The 17,226-nt window shown below is 43.1% G+C and overlaps 1 protein-coding gene across 2 annotated transcripts in view; it reads left to right on the top strand.

Moving 5' to 3' along the window:
- The first annotated feature begins 504 nt into the window (after positions 1-504).
- The window catches only part of PALS1 (protein associated with LIN7 1, MAGUK p55 family member), a 112,718-nt gene continuing 95,996 nt past the window's right edge, over positions 505-17,226 (top strand). For both annotated transcript variants that reach the window (XM_053291704.1, XM_053291700.1), the window contains exon 1: positions 505-791. The gene's annotated coding sequence lies outside the window, so the exon portion shown is untranslated. The remainder of the gene's footprint in view (positions 792-17,226) is intronic.

Below are 17,226 nucleotides of genomic sequence, written 5' to 3'. Positions count from 1 at the left end.
GAAAACCACAGGGCTCTGTGGGCGCCAGGAGTCGAGGACTGGACGGCACAACTTTACCTTTATGTTTTAATTGTCTGCTCGTTATAGGCCATCTTGTGCCTGTTTTAATATGGAAACAGGAGTTAGAAACTATTATATAAATAAATAAATAAATAAACAAACAGCTATCTGTCACGCGGCTGTTAGAACCCAAGGAAAACGGGGTTTGTATGCGAAAGGCGATTAAGTCTGCCACCACCGCCACCCCTCTCCCTCCCCCCATCACAGCACCATTTTCGCCTAATTTGGCAAACTATCGTTTGTGCAGATCAGGACAACGACTCCACTGATGAGAAAGAGAAGGAGGACACGCGCGCTCGACGCTGACGTGTATGTCTGGCGAAATTTCTCGGTCGCAGAGGGCAGGCGCATGTTTCTAGCCACGCCTTCTTCCCTCGCAAGGTGGGGCTTGAGGATTGATTAGAAGCGGGGCGGGGGAAGAAAGGAGGGGTTGTTAAGCGCGTGCGCACTGAGGCGGGGGGAGGCGGCTCTGTTGCTGGGATCTGGGCACAGGAGGAGGCGGGGTGGTGACCGCCGAAGTTGTGGTGCCTCCCTCCCTCCTCCCCCTCCCGGGCAGCTGCGCGCGGGGTGAATTGGGAGGATTCTCTCTGACTCGCTGGTTGTCTCGGGCCCGCCGCCGTGTCTGTTATTTTGAGGGGCCTGCAGTTAAGGTGGTGTCGGTCGCGCGCGCGCTCCGTCCTCCTGAATTCGGCTGAGCCGTGTCGGGCGGTGTTGTCAGTCGGAACCTGGAGGTGAGCATTAGCCTTTTCTTCTCAGCCCTAAAGGCGCTCAACAGGTCCTTTCTCTCTCTCTCTCTGTGAGTGAGAGGTGGGGGGTGGCGGGCTTCACTGCCCGGAATGACTCTCCCGGTTCCCTCGCCTCTCATTTCTGGGTGCTGCTGCCATAGTCACTGAGGGCTCCCCCCCCCGCCCGGGTGTGTGGAGCGGAGCTCTGGGGGAAGAGGCGGCGCTGTTCCTCCTGCATGTATTCTTCAGCCTCTTCCTCTCCCCGGATCCCTCTTTCCTCTTGTGTGTGAACTTTGCGTCTGTGTTTAGCTTGTTGCTGCCTCCCGAGACCTCCTTCCCCCAGCCCCGCCTTTTCCTCCGTACTTTCCTTTCCTGCCTGTCTTGTATCTGTTATCTCAGGTGTGCGTGTGTGTGTGTGGTGTGTTTGTGTATGCGTGCCTGGATGGGAGCTAAAGTGGCAGCCTTGTTTAGTGACGCTTTCATGTGTATGCCGATGTGGTTTGTGTCCGTGCTTTCATGCATTGATCGTGTTCCTCTTGTAGTTCGTGTCTGTGTAACCTGTGTTTTTGTGCTGCTTGCCTATATGACTGGGACGAGGCGACAAAGTTAGTTAAGTGAAGCCATTTTTGTCCACTGAGTTCTTTAAGAAGTGGCTCTTTCCATTGTTGACTTACACGTTCTATTTCAGGGTGGCCTGTGCTTAATCCTCCCCCCCCCCCTTTTGCAACCTACTAAAAGTCTCATCTTCGGGGAATTGGCCTTGTAAAGCCATTAGTCTCTACCTGCATACAAGGCTTTTGCAGGAGGAATTGTTGCCTGCAGCAACAAATGTCTCCTTGAAATTATTTGATATGTGGTGATGTTGTTTAGGAACCCTGGTCAAGAAAGTGGGTTTTTAAAAGGTCATATTTTTGCAGCCAAGGAACTGCTTTGCCTCTGAATGTATCCTGAAAACATAATTCTATAAAACCATCCAGATATCCACTATTTTCTGAATTTAGGTTATCTAGAGTTGGATGTTGGACACATCAATGAAAATTGGGATGTTTTCTATACCTTGACAATCATAGCATGTATTGTCAAGTTGGGAGCAAGAGTAGAAAATCAGATAATTGCAAGGGGGCAGGTCGAGGAAGATTTGCTGGATGTTCATGACCTCAAGTTTGTGTTTGCTCAACAAAAGGGTGGAGAGTGTAATTTCTTTAGAAATGTTGGCTATAAAACTACAAATATTTGTAAGAGAAAGGGAACATTTTTAGCATTCTAAATAGATCATTTTGTATTACTGTGTCTAATAATTTAGAGGCCCTGTTCTCGTCCCCCTCCACAAATGATGCTGTACTGACAGCCCCATTTGGAATCGCACCATAATGTTGACAAGTTATGCTTTAAAGTGCCTTTTTGAATTAAGTGGCTGAGTCACACTGGAAAAGAAACATTTGAGGATCCACAAATCTAAACTGAAGTGACATTGTTTCTATAGCTAGTAGGGTTCAGATTTTTTCACTTTCTGTTCTACAGGAGGAAACTGGGTCTTCATCTGATTTCCAAATAAATATAAATGCTTTGTATCTCTTAAATTAGGAATATAGGCAATAATCCTTTCTTTAATTAAAATATTTTAAGATTATACTTAAAGGCTATAGCATATTCTTAAATAACATGCAGTGTCTGGTCTCCAAAGATGTTTCCTGGAAATTGCTCAGTAAACTACTAACTATCTTGTTGAACTGTGACGTGAAGAAAACAATATTTCTTCTAGAAACTGTGTTAAACTGTTTAGAAACACTGTTCTTAAAATAAGCCTAGTAGATAAATAATTTTTTAACTATGCAAGTTCTTACAAGTAAAGCATATGGTTTCATTGTCTTCTGTGGGACAATCAAGGATGTGGGCAAAACTGGACTTCATTTGTGTTATTAATGAAAGCTTCTCATACAGCCCAATCGGGTGAGTGCTTGCTGGGAAGTAAGTTCCATGGAGTTTAGTGGGGCTTATTCCCAAGAAAGCGTGCATAGAATTGCGGCCTGAGGCTGCATAGGACCATGTTGTATGTAAGAATTATTTCCAAAAGAATCCTTCTATTGCTGTTATCAAATGTGGTCATTACTCAAGTAACAGGACTTGAAGATATGAGACACAATCCAGTCAAATCTAAGCACTTTCAGCTGCATTGATTTCAATGGGAGAGACTTGATCACATGGTGGTTAAATCTCTCCCATTATAATCCATGTGACAAAAGTGCTTAAAAAGCTGGATCATATTGGTTTTTCTTACTTTTTGAATGGTGCTCTTATTTGTACTAAAGTGGGTTTTAATGTTTAATGATCTTGAGCAGTGATGTTTGGAAAGGACACTGATAAATCTTAAAATATATAACATCAAAGTATTTCTACCTTGCTTTTTTTGCATGTCTAAATTTTTGTGTCAGACTTGTCTAAGCTATGTATTAAGGCAGTGTTGATGGCATATATCTTCTAAGTTGGTTCCAATGATAAATCAAGGCTAGCTGCTATTAACTGATGTAGTCTTTGACCTGCACTAAGATACAACATTAAAAGAAACTACTAATTATGTTGGGAAAGTACTGAGTTTTTCTTGACTTCCTCTCCATTGTGATAAGATAACTTTTTCATTTTTGTTCAGACAAGAAGATGAATTCTAAATTTGGTCTCTTGGTTAGCAACAGTAGAATTAAGGGAGACTTTTAGAGTTAATGAGCTAAGAGCTGATCAGCTAGGCTTTTTTCTCCTGCTGGGTGGTCGATAAGTCATTCTTGAGCTAGTAGTATTAAGGATCTGCCTTGACCATTGCAGCAACCTATTCTATGAAGTCATTTAAGGCTTAGAGGGCATTGGCTAGCAATGTCAATCTGGAGTTCAAGTCTTAATGTATTTCAATTTCTTGCATGCCTCATCCTGAGAATGCAGGGTGTGTTACAGTATTAAAATACAGTATCTGTTAAAACCCATCTTTCAGCTTAGCTTTAGCTATCAAAAGTGGGCCCACATATAAGGGAAATGCCCTTCAGAAAAAATCTTTAAATTTTGTCAAACCTCCAGGAAAGAGAGTCTTGCAAATGTCATCTGTTCTTATTTTCAATTAACTTTACTCGGCATGAGCCACAAACAATTTGAATGTTTTATTATTATTCCATGGAAATCCATGGCAATAGGCAGCCTAAATTCAAGTTCATGGGTATATCATATTTACCTGAATACAAAACTAGTTTCCTCCCAAGTTATTTGATATTAGAAATAGGAGGTTGTCTTAAATTCAGAGTCATCTTTTCTTTGGATAAATATGGTAAGTGTAAATGGATTGCCAATATAAAGTCCCCAACAGCCATACTTTTATTTCCCTCTTAGACTCTGCATACTTTAGGCCAGCTGTGCACAACTTTGGCCCCCCAGCACTGTGGGATTATAACTCCCATCATCCCTGACTGTGGGTGTGGATGATGGGAGTTAAGTGAGGCTGGAGGGCCAAAGTTGTACAGGCCTGCTTTAGATTAATCTTTGGGGAAAATACTTGCCCTAACAAAGTAATATGTGAACTTGGCACCTGCTATTTTTTGCAGATATAGCATCTGTGAGCTGATCCAGACTATCATAGCACTGGCATAAGGACATTTCACATTTTTGTGTTTGTTTATATATTTACCATATTTTCACACTGCCCAAAACTTACATCTTTGGGCCGTTTGCTAGCCAAAGAAAGTTGTGCTACCCCTTGCACAATTTCTTACATAGCCCCAGAAGATTGTTGCTGCTATTCTTCTTTTGTGAGCCAGACTACTAAAAGCAGATGCTTCTGAAATATTTGGCTTTCTTTTTGCTTGCTGAATTCTTTAAATACTAAGCAAATACAGCTGAAGTTAAGCACTTTTGTCCCATTGATTTCAATAGGAAAGTTAAATGTCTGTTTAAATCTTAGAGTGCTTAACTTTGGTTAGATTGTACACAGGGAAAGTTATTCTGCAGATCTGAAATTGCGCTCTCTGCCTTCTGTTTCATCTGAGCCATTTATTTCATTTCGTAAATCCCTGCTACTTATTGGCATGCATTGCAGCCAGGCTAGAGGTAGTGCAGAGTAGAAGTGTGTGCCCTTGTCTTCTGGGTGGCTGTTATTGTCTGACTATGATATGGTGAGGTCATTGATAGGAAAATTCTCTTCAGTTCATTTGGAATTAACAAATTTTGTCAAAATCACTGGATGAGATGTTTCAGTACTAGCGAACAGAATGGGTTCCAGTATGGCAGTAAAACTAGTGATTGGGTACAGAATGGGAGGTAGGAAGCTTGAAAAGAGCTTGGATACTTTTTGCCCTGTACTGAAGCATTCAACAGTGCCAATGGGAGGCTCAGATAGGGAGTTGTGCCTCCCAAGTTTCAGGCCATATTTCTCAGTTGCGTATGCATTTCTGCCTAGCTCACGGATACTACATACAGAATGACTAATAAAACATTAAATGTATATATGTGCTAGGTTTGCATGGCTAAACTAGAAATCTCCTTTCTCCTCATTCCCAAAAAGGTGGGGAGTGGGGGGGGGGGAATTGATGGTCATGTGCTAATAACACTGGCAATTATTGTGAAACAAAATAACAGATGCCACTAAAATATGCTGCTTTTTTTGCAATTTAACTTTGAATGTTTCCAAGAGTGGGGATTGGTTGGCAGTTGGACTTTGATGTATCTTGCACCTCCTTATCAAACTGTGCTCTTCCCAACTGAAATGGTGCTGCTGAAAGCATAGCTTGGTGTTCTTGCACATGTGACCATATTAAGCTCTGCAGAGTGAATCTGTGCTACTGTTGTCTGGCAGTGGCTCTCTTGGGTTTCAGATAGGACTTTTTCAGCCCTACTTGGAAATCTGGACCTTCTGCATGCAAAGTATGTGCTCTATCTTCCCATTCCCAGTCATGCTGCTTCCACTAGCAGAGACATGATTCTGGTAAAGTATTAGGCACATGCAGAAATATCTCAAGCAAAATACTTCAGAACTGAAGAGGAACAATGGGTCATCTTGCTCACTAGAACAATTATGTGTGTTATATCTAATTGTGTTATATTAAAAAAAATTCTTCATCATTTGTCCATGACAGTTGCCTTCATCTGCTTAAGCATCATGTTGAACAATGATTACTTTATAGCTTGCCTGCCCCAAATAGCAGTTCTGTACATCAGGAAGTTCTGGGTTTCTGAGTGGGGATGGTTGAGTCTGAGTTACTCTAGGGCAATTGACAGACATGAAAGACAACCTTATTCAACTCTTGAGTAAGATGACATTAAACTTGTTCCAAACCTTGTAGTGTAGGGCTGCCTCAGTCTGATCTCTGCTGTGTTTGGAACTTTAGTTATTACCCCATCTACTCTTTCACCTGTCAATCTTTAGATTTGCTGTTGTCTTGGAGCTGGTGATAAGACAACTGGAGGATTTGCTGGTTGCCTCTTTCTTTTAACTTTATGATACAAATATTACTTGTAGAAGCTGGCAGCAAGTTCAGATGGCAGTTTTGGAATTATAAAGCTCTTCTTCTGGTGAAATGGGACCACCTATTGGAAATTTTCATCTAAAAAGGGATTGTTCTCAATCTGCCAAAACAAATTTTGTCAGCCACTCCAAAATCAGAAAAAGTTGTTTCATTCTGAATGCTGGGATAATTTTCCTGACATCAAGTTGGGTTGCAAAGTTCAGTTCTAGATGACTTTGTTACATGTTAGTGACACACACTAGCAGGGGCTCACAAATGCTGGTTGCCTTTGGTAGCCGGTACAAAATTTATGGTCATCAGGGTCCTGTAGCTGAAATTATGTTGTATTTCAGCATGAATTTCATGTGCTAGCTGTGTAGCATCAGGCGGGAGGTAGATTTTTTCCAGTTTCCTCTGTCTCTAGAAGTGCCCTGCACACTACCCACCCTCAGGGTCACGCAGCTCTCAGATGCATTTTAAGGGGACACTGGGCAGTTCTAGAGGCAGAGGGGATTGACAAAATTCCCCTGCTGTGTGCAGGGGCATTGTGGTAGTGGAGAAGCTGTCTGCAGCACAGGCTTGTCTTCCTGGCGCTCGCACGCTGTACCAGTCAGGATGTCTGGCCATGAAACAAAATAGCTGTTGTCGTCGTCATTGTCAGCTGTAATTAATAGTAAACTAGAGAGCTGTAGTCAAAGATTCGACTGGCTGATTCTGATCCAGGCCTCTGACTCCCTCTCCGACATTGCTGAAGCTTTGCTCCATGGCCCACAACCTTATTCAGCCACCACTTGTGGTTCTGATCCTTCCTGTCCCTAGGCCTAATATAATATAGTAACATTAATATGTAGCACTTTAAAGGTACTTCAGGCATATCAATACCCTCTAAGATGGGTCAGTAGTATTATCTGCATATCACAAGTAAAGAGGTGGCCAAGAAACCTCTTGGGGATTTGACTGACAACTTTAGATGGAGGATGGGGCTGGGGGCCAGTTTTCACATTTCCTGCTCCACAGCGCAACACTTCTGCCACAGGAACAGAAAGACACATTCTTAATGGGATCTCCTAGGTGCCTAACCTATGATTTGACTCTCTCCTTCCATCCCAGCCATATAGTCTAATAATGCCAAGGGACCATATGTGGAACTGTAGCTCAGTGGAACAGCACAAATCCAAGAAGCACCAGATTCAGTTCCCAAGCATGGACTCCTGTGAGAAAGTGGTGAGAAGAAACAGTGCACAGACCTGAGGTAATGTGCTTGCTGTAGCTAACATCATTCCTGAGGTCACCGACTCACCAGTTTAGCCCAGACCTTCCATCTATCCAGCCACATTTCTCCCCTGTTCATTTGGTTAGCTGCCTATAGCTACTGTGTTTTTTCTGCCAGAACTGTTATCCATCTCTCTGTTCCACTTCATGCAGTCCGACTGCATGCTTTACCTCACCAGCAGAAACTGTGGGGACTGTGAGCTGTTGGGAGCTTGCCTGCTTACCTTTGCTGGTGGTTCTGTGGCTAGAATATAAATATGATGCAGGCACTCAGCCCTGGTATCCTGGGCTCCACCCTCCTTGTCTGTCCTGTCCTGAAGATAGCTACGGTAAATGGGGAAAGGTCCCTCTCTGCTAAGCCTAGCTGCCTCACAGAAACCACCAAAACAGTAATCTTTTTCAGTGAACAGCATCTATGGTAGAATGAGTTTTAAAAGCTGTACACCCTCATATTCCAGCATGGCCCTTCTGCCTTGGAAAGCTTTGTGACAGAAAGCAAAGTAGCAGATACGGTTTCTCCAATATTTCATCGCCAACCTGGATATGGCTACACAACAATCTGTCATGCAGCTTTCAAAAGCACTGGAGCCCTGCTAAAACAAAAAGGTGACAACTCCACTGACTAGTGGAAAGCTAGCTGTTTCAGTGGTGTTGTCCTCTGGTGGTCTGCAAGGCATTCTGGGTGGTGTTTGTATCTGTTCTGAATAATTAAGCTGAACTATTTCTCTTTGGCTGACTCTGCAAAGTGTTCACTCATCAAAGTTTCCCATCAATCCCTGCTTATGTGCCCATAGTTCAGTAGACATGGAGGCATGCCGACAGGCAGCATGCTATGTGCCCTGAGATTTGTATTCACTTGATAAATCTCTGGTACAGTGCTACAGAGTTAGCACAGTACTAGATACTGTGAGTTGGCATCCTCTACTCTGTTGTGGCTGCGGGAGGGAGGTGATGGGAGCAGTTGTCTACTCTAGACTTGACCATTGACTTCAGCGCATGTGTATTTGTTTCCTTCAGCTGTTTTGCTGGCTTAAGTTTATGTTGGTGGAGGAGACAGGACTTTGTGTTGTGGGATAATAGGTCCCTTCCCTACCTCTTCCTTGAATCTACCAGTATTGTCTCCCTTACATTGTAATTGTTACATCATGTAGGACACTGACTCATGGTTAATGTCATGAATGTTCTTCATTACTACTTTGTCTTAACTTCTCTGGGCTGCTGTTACACCAGTGTTGAGGATTTACTTGCAGTCCTTCCCTGTTCACCAGACATAGCTATAAGATAGATCCCCTGCTAACTAAGCAAAGAGGCACATCTTAAAGTGAAAGTTCTCTTCTAATTAGCAGGGAAAGAGCATTTGTCCCTATCCAACCCTCCAGTGATGGTGGTTGGTGTGTACTCTGTATTTTCTTTTAAAATTTGAGCCCTTCTGGGACAAGGAACCTTTGTTCTTTTGTGAGTTTCTTTCTGTGTAAACTGCTTGAGCACTCTTGTTGGAAAATGGTGTATAAATTAGGGATGTGCACAAATGGATTTGGTGCATCCAGTAGGGACACGCCAAATTGATTTGGTGTAGCCCGCTGGATGGCACTTTTAAGCATGAGTAAAGCAGGTCCGTACCTGCTGCTCTGCCACTCTTCTGGGTGCTGCACCATTTAGAAGTCTGCGTGTGGCTGCAGGGTTTCACAAACAGCCTGTGTCCCACTGCTGGGTGAAGCCGAGCAGCCATATGCAGACTTCAGAACAGCCCAGCGCCGCACCCGGAAAAGCAGCAGGGTGGAGGAGGAGCAGGTAACGGCCTGCTTTACTCATGCTTAAAAGTACCACTCCCAGAGGCTTATCTAGGGAGAATAGCGCCTAGGGCAAGCACTGAAATTGCAACCCCTGTCCAAACATCTGACACCCATCTTTCAGATAACTTTACCATAGTATGAGCTCAATAATACAAGTCAAGCTCGTGGATGTAGCCAGACCAAAAAATGCTGGAAATATACAAATTTCATTATGCTGGGGCTCATGAAATACCCAAATACTATGTGGAGGTGTACTTGGAAAACTAAACAGAAGTGCCTGTCTAATTCTCTACTATGCATTGTAGCATCACTATTACATCAGTTTTAAAAATAAATGGAGAATTTTACTTTTCCCAGATACTCTGAAAATAATTAAAGGATATGCAGAGTAAACTGTGTCACTGCTTGGGATATATTCTAGTATTTCATAAATACAGTTAAAATGAGAGAAATAAAGAAAGAAACTCCCAGTGGGCCTTAATAGTAAGGATTTCACACTGATTCAAAGACAAACTCACCATTAATAGCCATATTATTAAGACATCACATTTAACTCATTTATCATAAGAAGCAAAGTAAGAGCAAATGAATACAATCCTAGCTCATAGACTTCAGCTCAGTATTCACAAGCCCTGATTCTCTGTACATAGTGCCAAACTAAACATGTGTACAGTGACTTATATTATATAATTTTTTTAACCTGTAGCCCCTTCGGGCGGCTTCCTAAAGGCTGGGGGGGGGGTCTGCAAAGGTTCCCCCTCCCCCACTGGCCTCTAGGGCCTCGCAAAGACCATTTGAGCATGTGCGGTGGCCATTTTTTAAAAAAAATTTTAAATGGCTCCTGAAAACCAAATGGCTGCCACACATGCTCACATGGCCTCTGTGAGGCCTGGCATGGCCTAGGGCCTCACAGAGTCCATTTGAACATGTGTGGTAGCCATTTTGTTTTCAGTGGCCATTTAAAAAAATTAATTTTAAAAAATGGCACCCCCCTTCAAATGGTGGCTGAGGCACGTGCCCTGCCTGCCCTACCATAGATACGCCCCTGACCACTCCCCACCCTGCCAAAACATTTGTGCTCATCCCTAGTATAAATATTCATAGTAGTAGGACAGGAATGCACTCTTAGCCACTGCACTATGCAAGTTCTCATCTTAATGTTTTCTGCTCCTCTTCCTTTGGGGGAAGTGTTTGTGTACTCATGCCTTTTCTACCCTTCTTTCCCTCAGACCACAAGTTTTCATTGCACTGCCTACTCAGTCCTATTTCCTTCAGCAGCCTAAATTTGAGAGTTTTTGTTAGCTCAATATTTATTAAAAAGTATTCTGTCTTTTCTTCCTAAGGATTCAAGGCAGCTACAGCAGTTTAAAACAGTAAAATACAATATCAATAGCAGTAAAATAAGATGCACACACAAAGTTGGAGAATGAGAACACATTTAAGAGATTTGCTGGTCAATGACCGAATAAACTTATCTTATCTCTTTAAGAGAAGTTTAGATGAATAAAACCATAGTCAAGTGTCATAACACAGCTAGAGAGAAAGCAGCTGAGCAAAGGCCTACCTGAACAGCCAGTTCTTTGTGAGACACTATACTATAAAAAGACTGGGACAGTCAAGTATCCAATAAGGGAGAGTTGCGCAAGGTGTTCAGTGTTCCCTGTAAGAGGGATTCCTAGATGTTGTTGACTACAACTCCCAGAATCCCCAGCTGCAGTGGCCTTTGGCTGGGGATTATAGGCGTTTTAGTTGACAACATCTGGGAATCCCTCTTACAAGGAACATTGGTGGGGGTCACCACTGAAGAGGCTGTGTCCTGTGTGGTTGTCAGATGAATTTCTGATTGAGGTTAGCTCTCTGGAGGACTGGGGAGGTAGTATTTCAAGCATTGTGATCCCAAACCATTTGGAGTTTAAAAAGTCATCACTATCATCTTGAATCACGCTCGGAAACAAGTTGGTAGCTATTGAAGCTGCATCAAAACACGTATAATATGTTCCAGGAGCCTCACTCCCAGTGAGACATTTGTGGCTGAATTCTGGACCAGTTGAAGTTTTAGAACAAACATCAAGGGGAGCCCTAGATAATGCTTGTTAACAGTAATCTTGTCAAGATGTCATGTAATGGATCACCATGGTAAGATCTGATTGATACAGGAAAGAACACAGTAGGTACACCAGCCAAAACTGGGCAAAGCCTCCTCCAAACCATAGTCAGCATCTGTGTGCCCAGGTGTAAGACTAGGTTCAGAGGGACTCTCAAGCTGAGAACTTGATTCTTCAGGGGAAGTGCTACCCTGTCCAGAGCAGGTTGACGGACCATCTCTGAGTAAGCAGATTTCTTACCCAGGAGAGGCTGTCTTACTCAGATTTGATTTCAGCATGTTAGGCCTCATCAGCCCTTCGTTAACTGCAGATGCCAGTTAAGGACACTCGGAAGCTTGGGAAGGAGATTTAGAGGTAATTGAAAATGCAGTTGAACAGGGGGGCAATTTCTTGTGCCTCTGTGCTGCAAATAACAGAAAAAACCAACTTTCAAATCTGGGAAATGTGTGATCTAGAAATTAAACATGGATTCAGTCTGTACCGTATTTGTCTGAATCCAGGATGAATTTCCCCCCAAGTTGTGTTTAGAAAGTGGGGAGTCACTTTAAATGTACATACCAGGAATCCCCACTGGGGCAGCCGGCTGTGATGAAGAGAACAGGAGCCAAGCGAATTGCTCTGAGAGGCAGCGGCTGCAGCCCCTCAAAGTCAGTGTTGCTCCTTGCCACACCCCTGAGTCCTGGAGAGTATGTGCATGCCTGAAAGCCTCTTCCTCCTACCTGAGCAAACGTTCTTCTCAGGTGCAGTTAGCTGCCTCAGAGGGAGAAGGATTGTGCCTCCTTGTCATGCTGCGGTAGAGGAGGAAATTGGGAGAGGCTTATAGGCATGCTTACTTAGGAGTAAGTATTGCACTCAGTGGGACTTACTCCTGTGTAAACAAAGAGGGACTTGGATTTGAAGGGTCAGATCAAAATTAAAAATCTATCAAAGCAAATCCATTGATTTCCATGAAGAGAAAGTTAAATGTGTCTTTAAAGTTAGTCACAGAGACACCTCATTGAAATGATGTTCCAAGAGGGATTTACTTCTAAGCTACAGAGCTTAGAGAAAACACACTTTCACCAAGCTCTGCAGGCTGTACTTAAAAGTAAACCCCACTTTGGGCTCTCACCCTGCCCCATGTGTTCACCATGCTCTGCAGCTGCTTACTCAGAAATAAAACTTTCTCAGGCATTACCAGGGAATTGGTGGGGTTGATTTCAAAGTAGGGTGCCCGTTGTCCACAGCAGACACTCTTTTAGAGACAAGGAGGATGGTGGACTTTTTCAAAGTAAGGTGGCTTCATTTTATTTTGTCCCAGGAAGGACAATTAGATTTGATCTGCCCTTCCCATGCTCTGATCTCTCTTCCCTGCAGAATTCCCTGCCCTGTCCCCTAACACCAGGAGGGTACATGGTGGAAGCTGTCTTTAGAATGTGTCTCAAAGGTGGTTTATCCACTGAATCTATAGTAGCTCTTTAAAAAAAAATAAAAATTGGAGACAGGCATTTGTGAACATATGCACTCATAGTGTACACAGGAAGACAGTGAGATGCCTCATGAGAAGTCCCGGTGCTTTATGTGCAGACTTAAATCTTTATTGTATATTGGTTACAGATACTACCTATCTATATTATTTATTTATTCAATTTGTATGCTGCCTGACTCCAGAGGCTCAAGGCAGTTCACAAAAACAAGAACAGCTATTAAAACAAGAATTAAAAATCTAACACATTCAAAAATTACAGCAATTTAAAAATCTAAACAAATAAAAAATTAAAACTCAGAATTTACTAAAAGCCTGGCTTAAAAAAATGTGTCTTAAGGGCTCTTTTGAAGACTGGTAAAGATTTTAAACCACGAATGTCTATAGGAAGTACATTCTACAGCCTAGGAGCGACTACAGAGAAGGCTTGTATAAAATGTTTAGGTGGACCAAACAACTCATATCCCCGCTGACTGGGGATATGACTTTGTGAGTGGATGGACTGGGAGGACACTCTAGAACAAGAACAAACAGGTTTTAGACCTGGGAGATCAGTGATGGATTATTGTATTGTGCTTCAATATTTAATAAAAATATATGTTTATACTAAAAAAAATCCCGTTATACGCAGCTTTCATCGATTTTCAAATGGCGTTTGATTCCATCTCAAGAGGCATCCTCTGATCTAAACTACTTAAGATGTCAATTGATAGATTATTACTACTGATTCATAGGCTTTACGAAAATTCAACTCCCTGTGTTCATCTCAGCCCTGCAGGTCATCTTTCAAAGAAGATTCCAACAAATAAGGGAGTCAGATAGGGCTGCATCTTAGCACTGTTTTTATTTAACTCTTATGTGAACAACTTAATCCAGCATCTATAACAAACAGATATTCCCAGAATATTGCCCCCAGAATGTTGGGGGCAATATGCTAAATCATTGTAAACCGCTTAAAGAGCTCCGGCTATAGAGCGGTATATAAATGTAAGTGCTATTGCTATTGCTATTGCTATTGCTATTGCTATTGCTATTGCTATATTCATGCTCCCAAATTATCAGATAGACGCGCTTGCCAATTCTTATGTATGCTGAAGACGCAGTGATTTTGTCTCAGAGTAGAATAGGCTTGAAGAAAGCCTTGGGTGTGTTGATTGGCTTTTGCAAAGAACAACAGGTAGTAATAAATTATACTAAAATGAAGGTAGTTCATTTTAGTAAGAAAAACCAAAGTTATAATTGGTCAATTGATGGCCACACAATAGACCAGGTTAAACAATTTAAATATTTGGGGATGACCTTCCAGTTTAATGGCTCAAAGAATGCTCACATCAGCTCAATGTCTGACGTGGCCAAGCATAATATTGCAGCAATACAGAGTGTTTTTGGTCTAAGTGGGGGAACTATATTCTGGCAGCAATCAAACTTTATAAGATCAAGATGGTTCCTCAATTACTTTACGGAGCCCAATTGGGGATGTATGCCAAATTTGATAAACTTGAAAAAATCCAAGCAGGTTTCTTCAGGAAGCTATTTGGCGCCCCTAACTATATGTCCAATGAGGTGATTCACTCAGAGGTGAGCATTCTTAAATTTGAGTCCAAGGCATGGATGTTATTAATAAACTACTGGATAAAACTGCATCTTTTCCCAATGCAATTAATCCCCAAATTATTGGCGGTAGAACCACAAGCATCCTGGTGCAAGGAAATAATGCATAAGCTTTCCTGCTGCGGACTATCTCCCGCTTTTTGGTTGGAGAGTGGTGCGACTACAGCTCGCAAATTGGTGCAGCAAAGACTGGCCGATATAGAAATACACAATTAGAGGGCTAGTTTACCACAGTTTTATAAATCTGTACACCTTAAGACGGATTTAAGTCCAGCTACTTATTTGTTTATGATTCCTTCAAGTAATCATAGATGGGCCTTCTCTAGGGCAAGGTTTAATGCCTCCCCATCAGCGATATTATATGGGAATTATAACAAATTGCCCTATGAAAAGTGCATATGTCTTTGCGGCCAGGAGATCAAGTCAATGGCCCATATTCTATTAAAGTGCCCACTTTACTAGGATGTAAGACAGCAATTACAGTGGTCCCTCGACTTACAAACTACTCGACATAAGTATTTTTCGAGTTACAAATGGCAGTTTTAGATCCGGTTTTAGATGCGGTTTTTTCGACTTACAAATTTTTAGATGGGGTTTCCTCGGCTTACAAATTTTTAGATGGGGTTTCCTCGACTTACGAATTTTACATGCGGTTTCCTTGACTTGCCTGCCTGTTTACTGCCTGTTTATTCTTGAAAAGAAATGTTCCTGTGCAGTTTGCAAGCCTTACTGGGGGTCTGGGTCTTTTTTCTAGGCTCCGGAACGCATTAATCCATTCCCAATGCATTCCTATGGGAAACCGCTTTTCGACTTACAAATTTTTCGACTTACAAATGTGCATTCGGAACGGATTAATTTCGTAAGTAGAGGGACCACTGTAATTAATCCATTGTTAAATAATCTGAAGGGAAAAACTGAGGATTTCCTTGTAAAGCATTTATTAGCCAATCAAGATTCAGCAATTTCTAGAATAGTTGCTAAGTACTGTTATGTGGTTTTTAGAATAAGAGTTTTAAAGTTATGAGTGTATTTTAAAATTGCCATTTTTGGGTATACGTTTATAGTATGTTTGAATTTTAAGGATTTTATATTATGTTATGTCATTTACTACTATATATTCCTCTTTTGGACATTGACTGTAAATAAAGTAAGTAAAGTAATGCTTAGGTGGCAAGCCCCACCCTCGTATTGCTGAACCAACCAGCAGCCGTGGCACGCATTTGAGTGGTATGAAGAAGAGATGCTGAGAGGGAAACTCGCTGCCGGTTCTAAGGGTCTCAGCAGCCGTTGTGGTGAAAGAAGACAAAGGGGGGGGGAGGCTGAGAGCAGCCCACAGTCCAGGGTCTGCAGGGGGCAGAGGTGGCTGCTGGAATGCTGTGGGTGGGTGGAGATGGAAAGAGGTTTGGACTTAGTTTGCTGTGCTGACAAGGTCCTTCTCACCCCTCCCTAGCAGCCGTGCTATAGCTCTGTTGCTCGCCCCTGCTTCAGGTGTGCAAAGCTGCACGCCTTGGAACTGGTACCCTTGGGCTGAGCTCTCCCCTTGTAGGTGCAATCACAGCTGTGCCAGACGTAGTATGTGCTTCGCCTAATAGCCTGGCAGTCCGCCCTCAGGAAAGAAGTAAAAAGGAAGATCTCTTCCCTCCCGACCTAGCATGGTCGACTTTTTCTCTGCCTCCCACCTTGGAGAGGCAAGCAAACAGCATGGGAATGGGCAGGAGGAGGCAAGAAGGGCAACTGCACCAGGCAATGATTGGAGCTGGTCACCGCCCAATCAGATGTGTTTACTCAGGAGTAAGGCCCATGGAGTTCAACAGAACTGAGACTCTTAAAATCTATGTGTGCCAGATGGGGGGAGAGAGCAAGTGAGGAAGCCAAGCCCTGAGCATGTCTGAGGAGGAGGAGAGAAGGAAGGGAGGATTTGGCAATGAAGTATGTGTGGGGGCAGCTAAAGGTGGGGGAGAAGAAGTGCACAGGAGAATCTCCACTTTGGGGATGTGAGGAGGAGTGGGCAGGGTGGAGTGGGGAGAGTCAAGAGGAAAGTGATGATGTGAGGGTGAGCAAAGAAATGATTCTCCCACCCATGTTGGTGTGGGAGGGAACAATGACATCAGCGTGGGTGGTGGGGGGCCTGAGTGGAAGAGAAGCAATGTCATGGGGGGCACTGAGGGTGTGCAGGTGGGGAAGGGCTGGGTGAGAAGCGATGGCAGCAGAGGGAATGTAGCAGTGGGGGTGGAGAAGAAGAGTATCATCATGGGTGTGGGGGGAGGAGGGATACTGGGGAGGGTCGAGAAGCAATGACCCCAAGGGGGTGTGAGGAGGCCATAACATCAGGGTGAGGAGAAAGAAGGGAGGAGAGAGAAAAAGAGAGGGGAAGGGGGGAGCGAAACTGCGGAGGAGAAGGAGTGGGGCCCACATGAGGGTGGGGAGATCTCTGGGGTGAGGGGTTTGTGGCAGGGGCTGAGGGAGCAAACCAGTACTCGCACACAGATGCTCTGCATGGAGCAAGCTAGTATGTAATTTAAAAACTGTGTCTAGTATACAATTTTCTTTTTTGAGGGGCAGGGTGTTGCCTTAAAATAAGGATCCTCTTCCTCTTGGATAAATGCAGGTATAACTTCTTTGTGGGAGATCTTTAAATTCAGAGTCATCTTAGATCCATGTAAATATGGTATATGGACTACAAGTAGCATTAAAACTAGGTTGGTAGATGTTGGTAGA

Source organism: Hemicordylus capensis, chromosome 1 (assembly GCF_027244095.1).
Source record: "Hemicordylus capensis ecotype Gifberg chromosome 1, rHemCap1.1.pri, whole genome shotgun sequence".
In the NCBI taxonomy this organism is placed as follows: Eukaryota; Metazoa; Chordata; class Lepidosauria; order Squamata; family Cordylidae; genus Hemicordylus; species Hemicordylus capensis.
This window is presented reverse-complemented; position numbering and strand designations above follow the sequence as displayed.